Source organism: Stylophora pistillata, chromosome 11 (assembly GCF_964205215.1).
Source record: "Stylophora pistillata chromosome 11, jaStyPist1.2, whole genome shotgun sequence".
Classification (NCBI taxonomy): domain Eukaryota; kingdom Metazoa; phylum Cnidaria; class Anthozoa; order Scleractinia; family Pocilloporidae; genus Stylophora; species Stylophora pistillata.
The window spans coordinates 2,033,518-2,050,000 of NC_142529.1; the positions used below are offsets into that span (position 1 = coordinate 2,033,518).

General features: G+C 39.3%; 1 protein-coding gene and 1 long non-coding RNA gene across 2 annotated transcripts in view; both read left to right on the forward strand.

Moving 5' to 3' along the window:
- The window catches only part of LOC148719641 (uncharacterized), a 146,975-nt gene that overhangs the window by 52,398 nt on the left and 78,094 nt on the right, over positions 1-16,483 (forward strand). The gene's annotated exons all lie outside the window — the stretch shown is intronic.
- LOC148719644 (uncharacterized) overlaps positions 10,873-16,483 on the forward strand; it is a 12,321-nt gene continuing 6,710 nt past the window's right edge. Inside the window, exons 1-2 of the long non-coding RNA XR_015993267.1 lie at positions 10,873-10,931; positions 12,559-13,925. This is a non-coding gene — a long non-coding RNA (uncharacterized LOC148719644). The remainder of the gene's footprint in view (positions 10,932-12,558; positions 13,926-16,483) is intronic.

Genomic DNA, 16,483 nt, shown 5'->3' on the forward strand with positions numbered 1-16,483 from the left:
TTTCTGTTGGTACTTGCATTGGGTTGACTCCTAAGGAAATCAGGCTAGGAGACGTAGTTCTGTCTTCAAAGTTGACAACGCTTGCCCACAAAACTCCTGTTAGTAGGGATATTGGCAACCTTATCAAACATGCAGCTGATGGCTGGAGAGCACCCTTGAAAGACCCTCAAGCTCGTAAAGTAAACGTGAAATGTGACGGTACTATCTTAAGTATTCCACCCTTACAGGCAAGCAGTGAGAACATAATTCAGAAATATTCTGAAGCAACTGCAGTGGAGGTGGAAGGTGAAGGTAAGAGTTACATCTTAAATAACACAACAACGCGTGGAGCAGTCTGAGGTATCCGTCAAATCTGGCTGCAGCTATAAACATTGCAATTTTAGCGAGGCAATTTTGTCGAGTCACAACCCTTTCCGAAATCATTGTGTTACGTCTTGGACCGACTTGAAAGGCGTAATAATGTGGGTAAAGTACTTAAACCCTTCTTCCAGAAGAGGTTCGGGTTTTTGTATCACTTTAATAACACAAGACGCTAGAATTAAGGGCACAGCATCGAAAACACTACTCTAGTTATCGCTTCTCTCTATCTTAGGGGTATTTACAGCAGCTCATCATCTGAAAACGGAATGGGTGGTTGTAAAAGGCATCAAATGCTATGCCAGCGAGAATCAGTCGTCAAGCTATGAGTGGGATGTATTCGCAAGTGTAATGGCAGCCTCTGTTGTGTCCAACATTTTGAGGAATCCAAGCGTATTCCAACATTGGAGCCATTATAACGAAGGTAACTTTCCTCTAAAGGCTGATAGTTTCGAAAGAAACTGTTTGGGGCTGCGTCGGTGGGAGTAACGAAATAATTTGAATATATCAACAAATTTCAAATGCGTATGATGCACGATCCTTGCAGTAGATAGCGCTATTTATGCAATAGCGAAAATCAGACCTGAAAAAAATCAGGCCTGTACGGGACTCGAACCACTGACCTCTGCGATACTAGTGCAGCGCTCTATCAATTGAGCTAACAAGCCAACTGGGAGCAGGCCGTTAAGTTGATTCGTAATAAACCCGTGAAAGTGATAAATGAGATACAATGAAATATATGAAGTTCATATATTTTTTTGAACTGCGGTATTAGATACGTTAGCTCAATTGGTAGAGCGCTGCACTAGTATTGCAGAGGTCAGTGGTTCGAGTCCCGTACAGGCCTGATTTTTTTCAGGTCTGATTTTCGCTGTTGCATAAATAGCGCTCTCTACTGCGAGGATCGTGCATCATACGTATCTAATACCGCAGTTCAAAATATATGAACTTCATATATTTCATTGTATCTCATTTATCACTTACCTAGTTTTGCCAGCAATCAACACTCCCTCAAGAATACGATCAACCAACTCATAACTGGACAAGAATTGCCGGCCACAGCAAAAAAATCTCATCATAACCACTCCTAGAACCTCTCGTATTTACTTTTTACCTAAAACTCACAAACCTAACAACACGGATCGGCCCATTGTCTCGGCTTGCAGTTGCCCTACCGAGAACTTATCTCCAGCTATCTAGACAAAATTATGGCTCCCATCGTCAAAACTTTACCTTCATATATTAAAGACATCCAACACACTCTTTAAATTTTTCGAGACTTTAATTTCCTTGGCCAAAACAAACTTCTTTTCACCATGGATATAACGTCTCTTTACACTGTCATACCTAATGGCGAAGGCCTTCTGGCCCTTAAACATTTTTTTGATCAACGTACTGTTACGTGCACGAATGACCAACAAATGTCCGCTAACAAAGCATATATGAAAATAGATTCCCGAGTACGATATATGGCACGCAACAAAAATGTAACAACAAGCAGTTACCCATTTTAACTATTATTTAATTAGGTTTACATGGTTTAATCTACTTAGGTTAGAGATTAAGTTAAGCAGTTCATAAAGCAGGCTTACAATCCTTCATGCCGTAGAAGTGTTCGTCGTCTTGATCAACTTCCAATTCCAAGATCCGCCGACTGAAGACCACAGCGCTTGGCTTTCTTGATTTATCGCATTCTTTCCTTGTACACAAACTCTTCCGGAGGACTCCATAGTAAACTCTGTATTCTCTATCTTCTTCCTCTCTCGACTATCGTCTTTTTCATCTCTTTCCTCTCTCCGGATATCGCAAGGTCAAAAGGTCATAGCCTTGTCATATCATAACTTCCAAAAGTTCAGTCAGCAAGCCACGAGGGTAAGCCCTCGGGCAAATCTCCTTTGTACTTCTCACAAGCCAGCTTTTATACATTTACTTTAGTTATCTAGAATGTTCTATTACTATTTATAGCGTATTACAAGTTGTACTATTTTTGGAAACTGCTGAGTTACATGAAAGAAGTTTCTGGAATATTACTGATTATAGATAATTCTAGAAAAGTCTGGGATTGCGTTACAGATTCAGTAAAAATAATTCGATCCTCGTAACAGTACTGATAAGGAACCTAAATCTGAAACACTACTACGATTAGCCGAACTAGTGCTCAAACTCAATTGTTTTTCATTCGGAAACAACTTCTTCAAACTAATCAAAGGTGTAGCCATGGGCACCAAAATGGGACCTAACTATGTCAATCTTTTTGTAGGTTTTGTCGAACATCAATTTTTCAGCCAATACAACGGGTCCAGACCTGAACTCTACGGTCGCTACATCGACGACTGTATCGGCGCTACCTCCTCTACCGGAGAGGAGCTCACTCAATTCATAACCGCAGTCAATTCTTTTCACCCGGCTCTGAATTATACCTGGGAAATTTCTGACAATTCTTTATCCTCTTTAGACATCAAAGTTTCAATTGAAGGTAACGGTTTATGCACTAGTGTGTATTACAAACCGACAGACTCGCATAATTACTTGTTATATTCGTCTTCGCATCCATCTCACGTTAAGAATTCCATTCCTTTTTCTCCGTTTCTAAGACTTCGTCGTTTATGTAGTGATGACTCTGATATCCACCACAAATCAGAGTCAATGTGCCAGTTTTTCGATAAACGTGGTTACCCTGTTTCTGTCGTTCAAGCGGGTTACCACCGCGCCCAACTTATTGATCGACATTCAGCACTACAAACGTCGCATAAGGAAGACTCCGACCGCATTCCATTCACTTTCACGTTTCACCCTCACAACCACTCAGTTAAATCCATCATTCTTAAAAACTTTAAATTACTTCAAAACGATTCAGAGACAAGCACTATCTTTTCGCAGCCTCCGCTCATTTCATTCAAACGCGACAAAAACAGGCAATTTTTTGGTCAGAAGTTCTTTTCAGACTAATGATTAACCAGGCACTTTTAAATGCGCTCGTGCACGACGCAAAACGTGTCCTTTCATTCACAACACTGATAAAATATCGGGACCTAAACGATCCATTAAGATCACCGATCACTTCACGTGCACCTCCGCCAATGTAATCTATTGCATAACTTGCACTTATTGCAAAAAGATATACATCGGCGAAACAGGTAGAAGACTACGTGACCGATTCCGAGAACACCTTCGAGACGTGGAAAGGAATGACAAGGACACATCGAAACCAGTCGCTAGACATTTTAGTTTACCTAATCATTCTAAGCAACATATGGCAATCTGCGGTCTTTCCTTACACTTAGGTAGCACGGAAAGCCGTAAAAATCTTGAACAAAAGCTCATCTTTCAAACTGGCAGTTTAAATCCCACAGGGATCAACGAACGCTCTTCATTCCACCAATTTATTCTTGTTTTTCTCGTTGCCATGTTCCCACCAATAACGTAGCTCCATTTTCTGCCTTTAAAAGCACACACAACCCACAATTCCTCTATTCGCTCCGACGAAGGGCTAACGCTCGAAACGTCAGCTTTTATAATTGTTACGGTGGCCAATTTACCATTTCAACTTTGTTGATATATCCAAATTATAACTTTCCTCTAGTTCTCTCTTTTCCCTGAACGCTTTGATTTCCGTTTTCACCTACCTAGACAACAAGAAAGGTTTTAGAACAACGCTTGTCCTTATATCTAAGACAACAAGGACGTGTTTACTTTTAAACCAACAGAGGACCAGTCAAAATATTGGTTATTTGTAGAGCTAACTAAGAGTTCATATCTGGTAAACCTTATTAGAATACATATGATGCACGATCCTCGCAGTAGAGAGCGCTATTTATGCAATAGCGAAAATCAGACCTGAAAAAAAAAAAAAATCAGGCCTGTACGGGATTCGAACCACTGACCTCTGCGATACTAGTGCAGCGCTCTACCAATTGAGCTAACAAACCAACTGGGAGCAGGCCGTTAAGTTGATTAGTAATAAACCCGTGATGATAAATCAGATACAATGTATATATGAAGTTCATATATTTTGAACTGCGGTATTAGCTACGTATGATGCACGATCATCGCAGTAGAGAGCGCTATTTATGCAATAGCGAAAATCAGACCTGAAAAAAAAAATCAGGCCTGTACGGGACTCGAACCACTGACCTCTGCGATACTAGTGCAGCGCTCTACCAATTGAGCTAACAAGCCAACTGGGAACAGGCCGTTAAGTTGATTCGTAATAAACCCGTGATGATAAATCAGATACAATGTATATATGAAGTTCATATATTTTGAACTGCGGTATTAGATACGTATGATGCACGATCCTCGCAGTAGAGAGCGCTATTTATGCAATAGTGAATATCAGACCTGAAAAAAAATCAGGCTTGTACGAGATTCGAACCACATCTAACGACCTGCTCCCTGTTGGCTTGTTAGCTCAATTGGTAGAGCGCTGCACTAGTATCGCAGAGGTCAGTGGTTCGAGTCCCGTACAGGCCAGATTTTTTTTTTCAGGTCTGATTTTCGCTATTGCATAAATAGCGCCATCTACTGCGAGGATCGTGCATCATACGTATCTAATACCGCAGTTCAAAATATATGAACCTCATATATACATTGTATCTTAGGAGAATAATTGTTAAAGTTAACTAGCTTTTAGTTTGGTTTTACAACAACTGGAAGACAAAATCAGCCTCCTTTGTAGTCTTATCTGCTAGTCTCCCCATTCTTGTGGGTGGAAACTCGAGACTCGCTGAAGCACGAATGGAAGGGAAATTTGTTAAATTTTACTGAGTTTCGAGGATGCTAATGACTGGGAAAAAAATCAAAACCACTTGCCAGATCGGAAAGAGTGGAAATTGCGACTTGAAGAGATTCGACAACTACAGACATTCTGGAAAGCGTATTACTGCTAGGAGAGTCAGTGTAAAGACTTTGTGGTGAAAATGGTAAAGATGGTTTATGGTATACATGTGATATACGATTGTTTTTTGATTGCGTTTTCGGCAGGAAGGATGTATACAACACATAGTGGGAACAGATTATTCAGTCTGATTCTGCCTGATTGTTTTTTTTAGTGATACATGGGAGTAACAGCATCGATTGAGACTTAATTCACTTAAAAATCTTGTAAGGAACTATATCAATTCAATTTCTTTGGCAGCATTTCAAGTGCCCTTGACCTGCATTGAAGAATCAATCTCCCTTTCCAATCAGGATTACATGAAATTCTCCATTGCTTTTTACTCTGATTCATTTTACGTCGTGTTTTGCTGTCCTAATTTAGTTTCAGTCCTCAAAACTGCATTTGCAAGCCCACCCCATTGTTTTTCACTCTTGACTAGAATAACCTTTATGATGTTGATTTGTCCCCCTTGTCGTCTAGCTCAACCTTTGCGTTTAAAATTGGATGAAGTGAAGACGAACACCAGATGGAACGCACTCATTAAGGTGGCCGTGGTTGTAGGCCTTCTAGCCGCTTTTATTTCTGTCCTACTCCATATAGGGTGGATTGGTTCCTAAAATGCTCAGCTGTATTGGATCATTGTGACATTTCAACTTACAAACAAGTTGTAAAATGGTATTAAAATGTTTAATAATTTTGGTACTGAAATAATAAGTTGTAGTAATAGTAAGAAAACAAAAATGAATATCAAATAAGTTGTAAAACGGAAATTAAAATATCTGATAATTTTGGCAATGAAGATAATAGGCTAACTTCCAAGTGTAGAAATTAATGAATCACGTTGAACTTAAGATTTTCGAAAAGCTCTCATGTTTCTAGACCATTAGCTAGAGCAGCCTTTTTTAAGGAAGTAGCTAGATAGATGTTGGTAGTCATTTTTCTCAAGAAGAACTAAAAAGGTGGAGAAAACTAAGCTGTGAGCAGGAACAGGACTAATTAAAAATCTCAGAATACCATTTTATAAGAAGAACTTAAGGTGGCTTAAAGACGTTTGCAACACTGTTTCTGCAATGAGGCGTCTACTTCCTACACTTCTACTCTGTATCGGTTGTTCTTAATGGATGGTCTAATCTTTGTAAAGCGTGTCTGATCTTGAATACCTACTTTGCCAGACAAGACACTGTAAAGTAAATAATGAAATACGAGTCCGGTTACCGCTAGAATTTATTGTTAATAATTAGTTCACAAGGGTATCTTGAAGGCGTAAAATTTCATTGGTATTATATGTGTTCCTTGAACTAACTTTTTAACAGAACGAAAACACGTCATTTTCTTTTGTAACTATTATATCCTGTCAAAAACCTCTTTTTTTAGTAAGTCTTTGACCAGTATCTCAATGGTGTTGTAATGGTTGGGAATCTACACGTTTTGTCTCTTTAATAATGTCTTAATGATGGATTTATAGTATGACGACACCGTCCCATGTTTTTTTTCCAGGCTCTCGAAATAAATGTCATTCTTGATTCTTATTTTATCAAAGTATTTTCGCCTAAAAAATAGAGAATCCTCGACTGTACTCTCTTTTGTTGTTAAGCAAGCAGGAAGGGGCAAGAGCATGAAAAAGTGAAAGGAGAAACAAGAGACGTGGTCAAGCGTCTTCCTCCAGTGTTTTGTGCTCTATCCGCTACCTAAGTTCTTTACAACAGAACAGAGCGCAGTCAAGGCTTCTCCATTTGTGTTATAGCGAAGAATTCGTTAAATTCCCAATTTTCAAAACAAGCTTTATGCCCAACTGTTGGCAACTTTCTTTGAATTGCGTGTTGTGCTACTATGTATAATGGCACGAGACACGGTACAAAGAGAGTCGCCAAGATAGCGTTAAACCACCGTAGGGGTCATTAATTGGCTTATTTGCTAGACCACAGGTTCAATATATCCTTTATTAATTGCAATCAACTTGACTGCCGATTGAAAGGAAGAGCAAACGTGATAGGCTAAAAGACTTTGGGAAAGTTTGGCAAAATTTATTGTGAAACCTAAATGCAACATCGACCAAAAATGGAAAATTTTCCCAATATCGTTTTCAGTTACGAGACTCATGATCACGAAGACACAATTATAGGACAAACAAAAAATGTAACTTCTCAAAATATTGACCGTGAAAATGTGACAAGAAGTTTTCCAGAGGAAGGCAATAAACCAAGAGGAATAACTTCTTTTTCTTCTATGTGCGTGGAGAAGTCTTCTCAGCTTTAGTTGATGGAGACCAATAGAAAGAACTTGAAACGCAAGTCTATTCTTATGCAGATCGCTAAAGAATTCTCAGTTTTCCATCCAAACTCGTGACTCTTGCAGAATTGCAATGAAAATAACCAGAGTCTTGTGAGTGTCTTGTATTTTTCTGCCCAATCAATTTTGAAAGCTATGTCCCTGTCCCTGTTAAGTTTGACCCATCGGTGACATCGGTACCCCCTGCCTTTCCTCATTGACATCATATCTTAGTTGAAAAAAATTTAATAAAAAAGCTAACACAGGAAACCACGTATGATATTATTTGGGGGATAATATATTCATGTTTCTGAAACAGAAACTAATCTTTCCATTCCGGTTTCCGTCACGTATCTGGTTTCGCCACTTTCATGTAACCATGCTCTTAAGGATATAAGAATTGCTTTGAAACAAATGAAAGTGTGGCTGATCCCAAACCACTAAATGGCTATATTTGCAATTTTTTTTTTTATGCTAAAAGCAGACGCACGGCCCGCAAGTTTCGAAGGAAGGGAATAATTTCTTGTCGCGTCTGCAAGCATGTCTTTGCTTTATCTAGCAAGTCAATTTTTGGGAACAGAGCGCCCAACGAAATTGTCTGCGAACCTTGTTTCGTCGATCACCAATCGGCCGTTATTGGCATTTTGTGAAACTAGGCATTTAGCGAGAACAGTTTTCGAAGAGAGGGAAGAATTTCTTGTCGCGTCTGTAAGCCTGGTTTTGCTTTATCTAGCGAGACAATTTTCGGGAGCAGAGCGCCTAAAGAAGTCTGCGAACCTTGTTTCGGCGATTACCAATCGGCCGTTATTGGTGTTTTGCAAAACAAGGCGTCTATCGAGGACAGCTTTAGAAGAGAAGGAATAAATCTTAGTGGTATCGTTAACTCGGTGGACGGTAATTTCCTTATCGATTAATGTTTAGTTTCGTTTAGTCACGTTTCGTTTCGTTTCGTTTAGTTTCGCGGAATACCGGAGTAAGCGTACTATTATTGGATATAAGTAAACTGAAGCAAAACAATAGATTACCTTTGGGACTTCGGCTTTGTTTTTGATTGGTATGGGGTTATACGGAAATTTTTCCTTAGATATATAGGTCTCTTTGCAACACTCTATGCATAACAATAAATGTAGGGGGTTGTTTGGAAATCTTGCCAGTAATTTTCATCAGAAGGCGATACTGAGAAAAAAACCACTTAGTTCTTTGTTAATGCACAATACAGTGCCACTTTTGCAGTGTATATACATAAATAATTTGAATATATCAACAAAGTTGGAATGTTAAATTGGCCACCGTTACTATTATAAAATCTGACGTTTCGAGCGTTAGCCCCTCGTCGGAGCGAATAGGGGAATTGTGGGTTGTGTGTGCTTTTAAAGGCAGACAAAGGAGCTACGTGATTGGTGGGAACATGGCAACGAGAAAAACACGAATAAACTAGTGGGATGAAAAGCGTTCGTTGATACCTGTGGGATTTAGACTGCCGGTTTGAAAGATGAGCTTTTGTTCAAGAGTTTTCCGGCTTTCCGTGCTACTTAAGTGCAAGGAAAGACCGCAGATTACTATGTGTTGCTTAGAATGGTTAGGTAAATTAAAATATCTAGCGACTGGTTTCGATGTGTCCTTGTCATTCCTCTCCACGTCGCGAAGGTGTTCTCGGGATCGGTCACCTAGTCTTCTGCCTGTTTCGCCGATGTATATCTTTTTGCAATAGGTGCAAGTTATGCAACAGATTACATTGGCGGAGGTGCACGTGAAGTGATCGGTGATCTTAATGGATCGTTTGGGTCCCGATATTTTGTTAGTGTTGTGAATGAAAGGACACGTTTTGCATCGTGCACGAGCGCATTTAAAAGTGCCTGGTTGGTCATTAGTCTGAAAAGAACTTCTGACCAAAAAATTGCCTATGTTTTTGTCGCGTTTGAATGAAATGAACGGAGGCTGCGAAAAGATAATGCTTGTCTCTGGATCGCTTTGAAGTAATTTAAAGTTTTTAAGAATAATGCATTTAACTGAGTGGTTACGAGGGTGAAACGTGAGTGTGAATGGAATGCGGTCGGAAGCTTCCTTTTGTGACGTTTTTAGTGCTGAATGTCGATCAGTAAGTTGGGCGCGGTGGTAACCCGCTTGAACGACAGAATCTGGATAACCACGTTTATCGAAAAACTGGCACATTAACTCTGATTTGTGGTGGAAATCAGAGTCATCATTACATAAACTATATACATGATTAGAGTGGCTCCTTTAGCTTGATTGTGGATGGAAGAGCAAGGAAAATTCTCTCTGTGTATTAAGTCTTTGAACTATGTACTTTAGTGCATGGCTAGTCTGGCTTGTTTGCCTCGGTAGTGGTACATGTAACAAAGGAGCAAACGTGTGACATCTGCAAATAAGCCGGCTTGTTTGGTGACTGGTTAATAGCAGTTGTCCTGTATTCTTCTTTCGAGTTCACAATCGTCCGCTGAACCGCAATGCAACTGGTTTTGGTTTAAAGTAACTCTGAAACTTTAAAACTAAAGATGAAAGTGGGTTGCACTGAATTAAGTAACGGTCAACTTCTGACTTCCTTAAATTAGAATTTACTTAGCTACATGTCAGGTTCATAAGCTAAGTTTTAAAAATTAAATCAAAGAGCCAGATAACTTGGGCGGCGAGACATGAGTTGCTTCACTGGGGAGCAAGCTGAGTGTATCTTTATCTCGTCTACCTTTGTTGAAGATTAGAGTGCTCTCGATGAAACACTTGGCTACACCTCATGTGCCACATTTTTATTCTTACCATAAAAATTATTTTGACATCATCTGTGATCTGTTACTGAACAGATGCTCGACAGAATGGAATCTAAGTTATCGAAATGTCCCTCCAAAGCTACATAGTGTTTCCTTGCTGCATTAGAATTTAGTTAGTCTGTGAAAAGCATGCAAATCTTTGTTTGTCTGGGAACCATTTCCTCTTCAAAAGAAAACATTTCCCAGCTCTGAATTCTGATCAGACTGACCTTTTTAGAAATATCAATACTCTAGTTGAATACAAGTACATGTATGTTTTAAAATCAAACAGTATTTGAAGAGGAAAGCCTGAGATTATCCCTGTGAAAAGAGCCTCCTTTCAGGGCTCAACACTAATGGCAGCGAACTAGCCACAGAATGGTAGAAATTCAGTTTTGGCCAGTGGTTTTCCAATTCCACCAGCCAGTTTGGCTAGTAAACAAACTGAAATTGTCATAACATGTAGGTTGTCATTAGCCACTTGGCTAGTAAGTTGAAAAGTTAGTGTTGAGAACTACTTATGTTCTGGACATGGCTCTACTTTGTGATTCTCTAACAGTTTTTTTCATAATGATGCAGTGTTTTTCAAATTTTCTCTCCTTTAAGCAACCGCTGTTCGAATCTTTAACGATGTAAGGGACCAAGGGCACTTTGAAGTTCAGGTACTTTAAAAACTGTCATGTTTTGTAGTTCCAACAAGTGAATACCTACTTGATGGTATCATTCACTCAGATGACAAAGAGACTTGCTTCACAGAAGAAGTAGTTCTACAACATTTGGTGTGAAAATGTAAATGAAAGTCTTTTTTGAATAATTTTTTTCAAGTGATTAAAAATTGAGAATAAAAGTGCAATTGAGGACCCGTAACGTATTGAATAATTTACAATTTGTTCTTTTAACGAACTTTGTTTATTCGCCTTTTTATTGACTGATGAGAAAAAATGTCACTTTTTCCTTCATTAAAGGTGATGTTGTAAGGGAGAGGTGACAAGTAACTTATCTGTCTAAAAACTAGTCAACCAGAGTCATGTGGACTATTTGTTACCAGGCTAGTGAATTACGTACGATTAATTGTGCTTGTCACACTTTTTATTGACTGTATCCCGAGAAATTGGTAGAGTGATTCCTTTCAGATACTGATGCTTTGAAATGTTTTCCTTTCTTTTTACGAGTATAAATATAACCCCTTTTCAATCGATTTAACCTATCAAGTCCCACGAGTGACCACGACCCAATTTCTCCTCTCAATCTCAACGCAGTATGGTCCGGTCCTTTTTACAGTGGTGGGCTTGGTGGCCAAGCCTTTGAGTGGGAGTGAGGCTAAGAGTGACCCTGTTGTGATAGAGACCTGTATCTAGTTAGCATGATAACAAAGAAATTTGCATTTGAAAAGCAGCAACATCTCTATCATAACAAGGTCACCCTTAGCCTCACTCCTGTTCAAAGGCTTGGCCAACAAGCCCACAACTGTAAAAAGGAATATTAGCAAAAATGTGATGGGAATCAAGAAAAATGTTACTTAGGAGATAACTAGTTGATTCAATGCCAAATTCGCTGGGCTAACTTCGTAAGAATTGTATGACAGACAGTAAGAAGAATTATTAAAAGAGATCTTGGGAGTGAAAGGGTTCAAAAAGTGTCGATGTATTCCATTAAAGTTTTCCTTTTATACTCTCTGAAGTATTTATTTACCTTTGTTTTCTTCGGGAGATTGGTTACTGATCCCCTGATTCTGTACTAGGTCTTGTCTCCATGTTGGTGGCTAACTTATTTTGTTGGGAAATCTCGTTATAAGTGAGTTCTTTTAATATTGTTATTCCCTTTTGATGTCCATGGTGAGTCAAATACCTGGATAAAAAGGAAGCTAAATAGATAACTTAGAGTAAGGGAAATTGGAGGGGGCAGAGGGGGGCGGGGGAAATGTTCCTCTGCCAAGCATCCTCTCTTCTTGGCCTCGTGTGGAGACAATTAGCAATTGACCATGTTGGGATGACAGGTCTGCTACTTATTGAAATAGATTGTTTTTCAAAAATGTAAGACATGGAATTTAAAAAGATTGCTTGAATTTTGTAGTAAGGTGAAAGTAAAGTGGTACATCTGTATATCAGAGTGTAGAAATTCATGTAAACTAGCTGCTGTTTTGAATCATGCCGTTCCTCAATCACAGAAGATTGAAAATTGCATTACTTGAAATATGAAGATTACCATTTTTATGGTTAGGGTAAGTTTGTTAAGAACACGTTGACCTTTACATCTCAGGCTGTGTGGTGAATTCATTTTCCTTTACAGCCAATGACATCATCACCTGCACCATTATTACCTTCTACCCTGGAGACATTCAACTATGCTCGACTTTGTCGCTTTCTGGTCGATGTTGGATCCCCCATCTTAAGAGACACTTTTGATACCATACACCCTCCAGTAGAAATTCAATCAGTCTTGAGGCATCATGCAGAGCATGCAGCATTACAGTCTCTATAGGAGAGGAGAGTCATGAGTTTTACACAACGGGGAACGTTGTATCCAACTGTTCCATCATCTGTGCGTTGACTCCTCCCAGGACTGGATGGGATAGTCTACCACTTAACTTAGATTTTAGCAAGGATGCCAACATAGTCAGGCTAAAGTACTTCAATGATGATGTGTACAGCCATGCCAACCAAGCATCTGTGGACGATGCAACATTCAACATCTACTGGCAGGATATCAGTGCTGCCAACATAGTTCTGGGAGGATTTGGTTATAGATCTGCTATCGGTAAGCTTAAGAATAAGTGTATGGACCCTCCTATGGAAGTGAAAGTGAAAAAAATGATGAGAGAGATTCAAGGTATTGTACATTAATTAATATACTCTAGTTTACACACGCCGTGATTTTTCTAGCCAGAGATATGAAATCAGAACATCGAACCCCTGCAGAGGTTGGACATTACCTCTAGAAGAACCTTTTATTATGGAATAGGTTAGCATAAGGAAAAAGGTTATAATTATATCATGTTGTATGTATCATAATGTGCAGACAAAGTCACATATGAAATTGAACAGACAAGAATTCAGGTTAAAAAAACTTAGTTACAAGTTGGACACCTTGCTACTACAACAAGGAGAAACAAAGAGTCGAGGTCAGTAGTAGAGGAAGAGGATATTTCAGTGGTTTAAGAAATAAAAAAAGACAACCATCCAAAATTAATATAAAAAACACTCTATTACGTAAGGTAATGGCAATGGCTGAATGTGTTGTTCTAAATATGCTTTTCGTGAATGTGAATGAAATAGGAAAACAAACTGTTTTTGTTACATGTGTTTGAACTCTGGTTTGAAAATATGAAGGTTTTATTGATGAAAAGCTCGAAAACCTTGCACTAATGGTGTGACTAGACTAAGCAAAAAATCAGCTACTGATAGAAAGCAAAGAGCTGAGGAAAAATTGTACCAGTGATTCCACAGACTGAGTTTCCAGCCTGTTAATACAGGGTTTTGCTCTATTTAATTTACACGGAGATCCTTTATTGGATTGTAAACCCAACCATGTCTTCTGATGACATTTGTCTCTCCTAGAAAATTTCAGAAGTGGTTTTTACCAGCTGAGGGCTGATGTCGGAAAATTAATTGACTCTTCAGCGGCTTTGAAGGCACTACAAGTTACAAAGGATTAAGGTAAGTTGCGTCCAAAATATAGTATTACGATAATTAAGCCAGTCTTTTTGAGGATAATATTTGGCATTAACAAATTGTTTATGGTGGCCACAGGTAGTAACTAACAACTCCATACATTTTTCTGCGTCCCAGAGGTTTGATTTTTTAATGTTTAAAGCAGAAGGGTGACCGGCTGCCGCCGGTGGGCAAAACATTTTAAACTTCTTTATGTGATTAACTTTCCTGCAGATGGTCAAACCAAATGGGCAAAACCTTCCTCACAACCGGCCCTTAATGCAACCTTTAGACTGCCTCCCCCCTCCCCCCTACTTGATGGTGGTTGTCTTTATCTTGAAAATTGAATACAACTTGCTCATTGTGCTAGGAAAAAACTAGGTTAAAAGAGTGTGTACCAAATTTTTATGCAAGGATTGTAATGTCACTGCTGAGCTGCAAGAATTTGAACCATTGGACTAAATACTAACCATGTGACTCCCAGAGGTGATCAAACTGTGACTTCTCACCGTGATATCTTCGCATTATTTAGCAAAAGGTTTGAGGGAATACTCAAACTTATCAGATAATTAGTAATTAGTAAATTTGTTCGAAAAATTAGTTTTCGGTCGAGAAGCGAAGCTAGAGAAGCTAGTGTAAAATTTCGAGGACAATCTCTCAGTCAAGAACATTATCAGCTGACATGCCAGCAAGTAAGAAAGCGGTTTATTTATTTCATAACCCTCCCATTACTTTTGTATCGCTCGTTGACAGCAAAATGTTGTTGACTTTTTTTTTGTACTTTCCAAGGCAGCGTTTGAGATCAACAGCCTGTTTCCATCTTTCTACCAGTCCAATAAGTTTCACAGCTCTGGCTCTTTTGATATGCAGTCGAGTTGTGGCTTAGCTTTGGGTCAATAAATGATGCCGGTTGTTTACTTAGTAGCTGTTCGAGGACCTATTCACGTATTCCTACCGCACAGACACCACAGTCCATAAATAGCTCAGGCTTGTTGGTCAAGATAACATCTATTAGAGTTTGGCTGTTGTTATTAATCCTTGTTGGTCTGGTTATGACACAAGTTAGGCCGTGTGTGTCTTCCCTTCCCTCGAAAGCGGTTGGAATCTGTCGAGGTTTAGGTCGCCTGTTATCACCAAGAATGATTTTTCAACTGAAGCCCATTGGGTGGTCTGTATATACCTACAATAACTATATCGTGTCGACCAAATTTGGACTGAATTACCAGAGACTCGACCGTGGTAAATTTGCTTGGCAATCCCAACCGTTTGGAAGGTAGTTTGGCTGACATATATTACGCCGCCTCCTCATTTTTTTCGATCGTTTCTGAATATATTATAGCCACGTTGTGCAAACTGCGAATCCGGATATGTGCTATCGATCTTGGTCTCGGTGAGGAAAAAAAATTGAGCTTTTGTTTCCTTGATTAGTAAAACAACTTCTTCCACTTTATTTTGAAGACTGTTTACTTCAAATGAAGGAGAAGAATTTCACGAGCCTTCTTTGTTCTTTGTAATGGATCGGGCAGAGTCAGCATTAGCATATTCCTGCACGCTTTCCGTACTTGCATAGGACAATTCAAGTATTGGCTCCCCAGTGCTCTGATCAAAAAAGGAGTTTCCACATTTCGGCAGGGAGCAGAGAAGACATGTTCAGTCAAGATTATAGTTCACCAGGTAATACTGGAAAATAGGCTTTCCATGTTGATGCATTTAGCGTGGAACCGTGTTTTGCATTCGGAACACAATATGGCGTCTTCGTTATTTCTCACCGTTTGTTGTCATTCGCCGCAGGGATGTTTCAGAGTACTAGATCTGTTTCTTCGTGGTCCTGGATTAAGATGGATGTCTCCGGACTTTAGGCGTAGTTGAAAGGAGCTTGTACCAGCGACGTTGTAAGGTCTACGTGATGTAGTGAACGTTCTTCTTCTACTTGTGCCTAACCGGGTGCAAAGTCGACTTGCAACCCTTGTGTCTGAATTGACCGGTAGTAAAGTCACATCAGCCGATTTTTCGTAGAAACAAGATATGTGTTGGTAAACAAACCACATTGAGATTAACATCACTACCAATGTGAAGAGGTAATACCGATAAATTTTGATATTTGTCGAACGTTGCTCTACACGTGTGGCCGCCATACATGCTCATCACATGCTCACTTTTTAAAAGATTCAGTTGAATACAGAAAGCAAAGAGATGGGCCTGTAGTTCCCGGACTCTTTGTCGTCATCAGACTTGCAGACTGGGACGACTTGGGCATGCCTCAGTTGAGGTGGGTGAACACCACAGCTCACAGAGATGTTAATTAAATCAGCAAGAAGTTGGCTTAAGATACAATAAGCGCATTTGATCAGACGAGTTGAGCAAGAACATAATCCATGTGATTTATCATGAGGCAATGCCGGAAAAAATCCCACGCTCTACTTCAATTTGAGTGACAGGATTAAAAAGCTGAGAAAGAATTAATAGAACGACCATGATGTAAATATGCGCCGAAATGCTTCGTAGAGGAGGGAAAATTTTTTGCCAACTTTCCCCGATAGAAGAGAAATAGTTATTCAAAACGT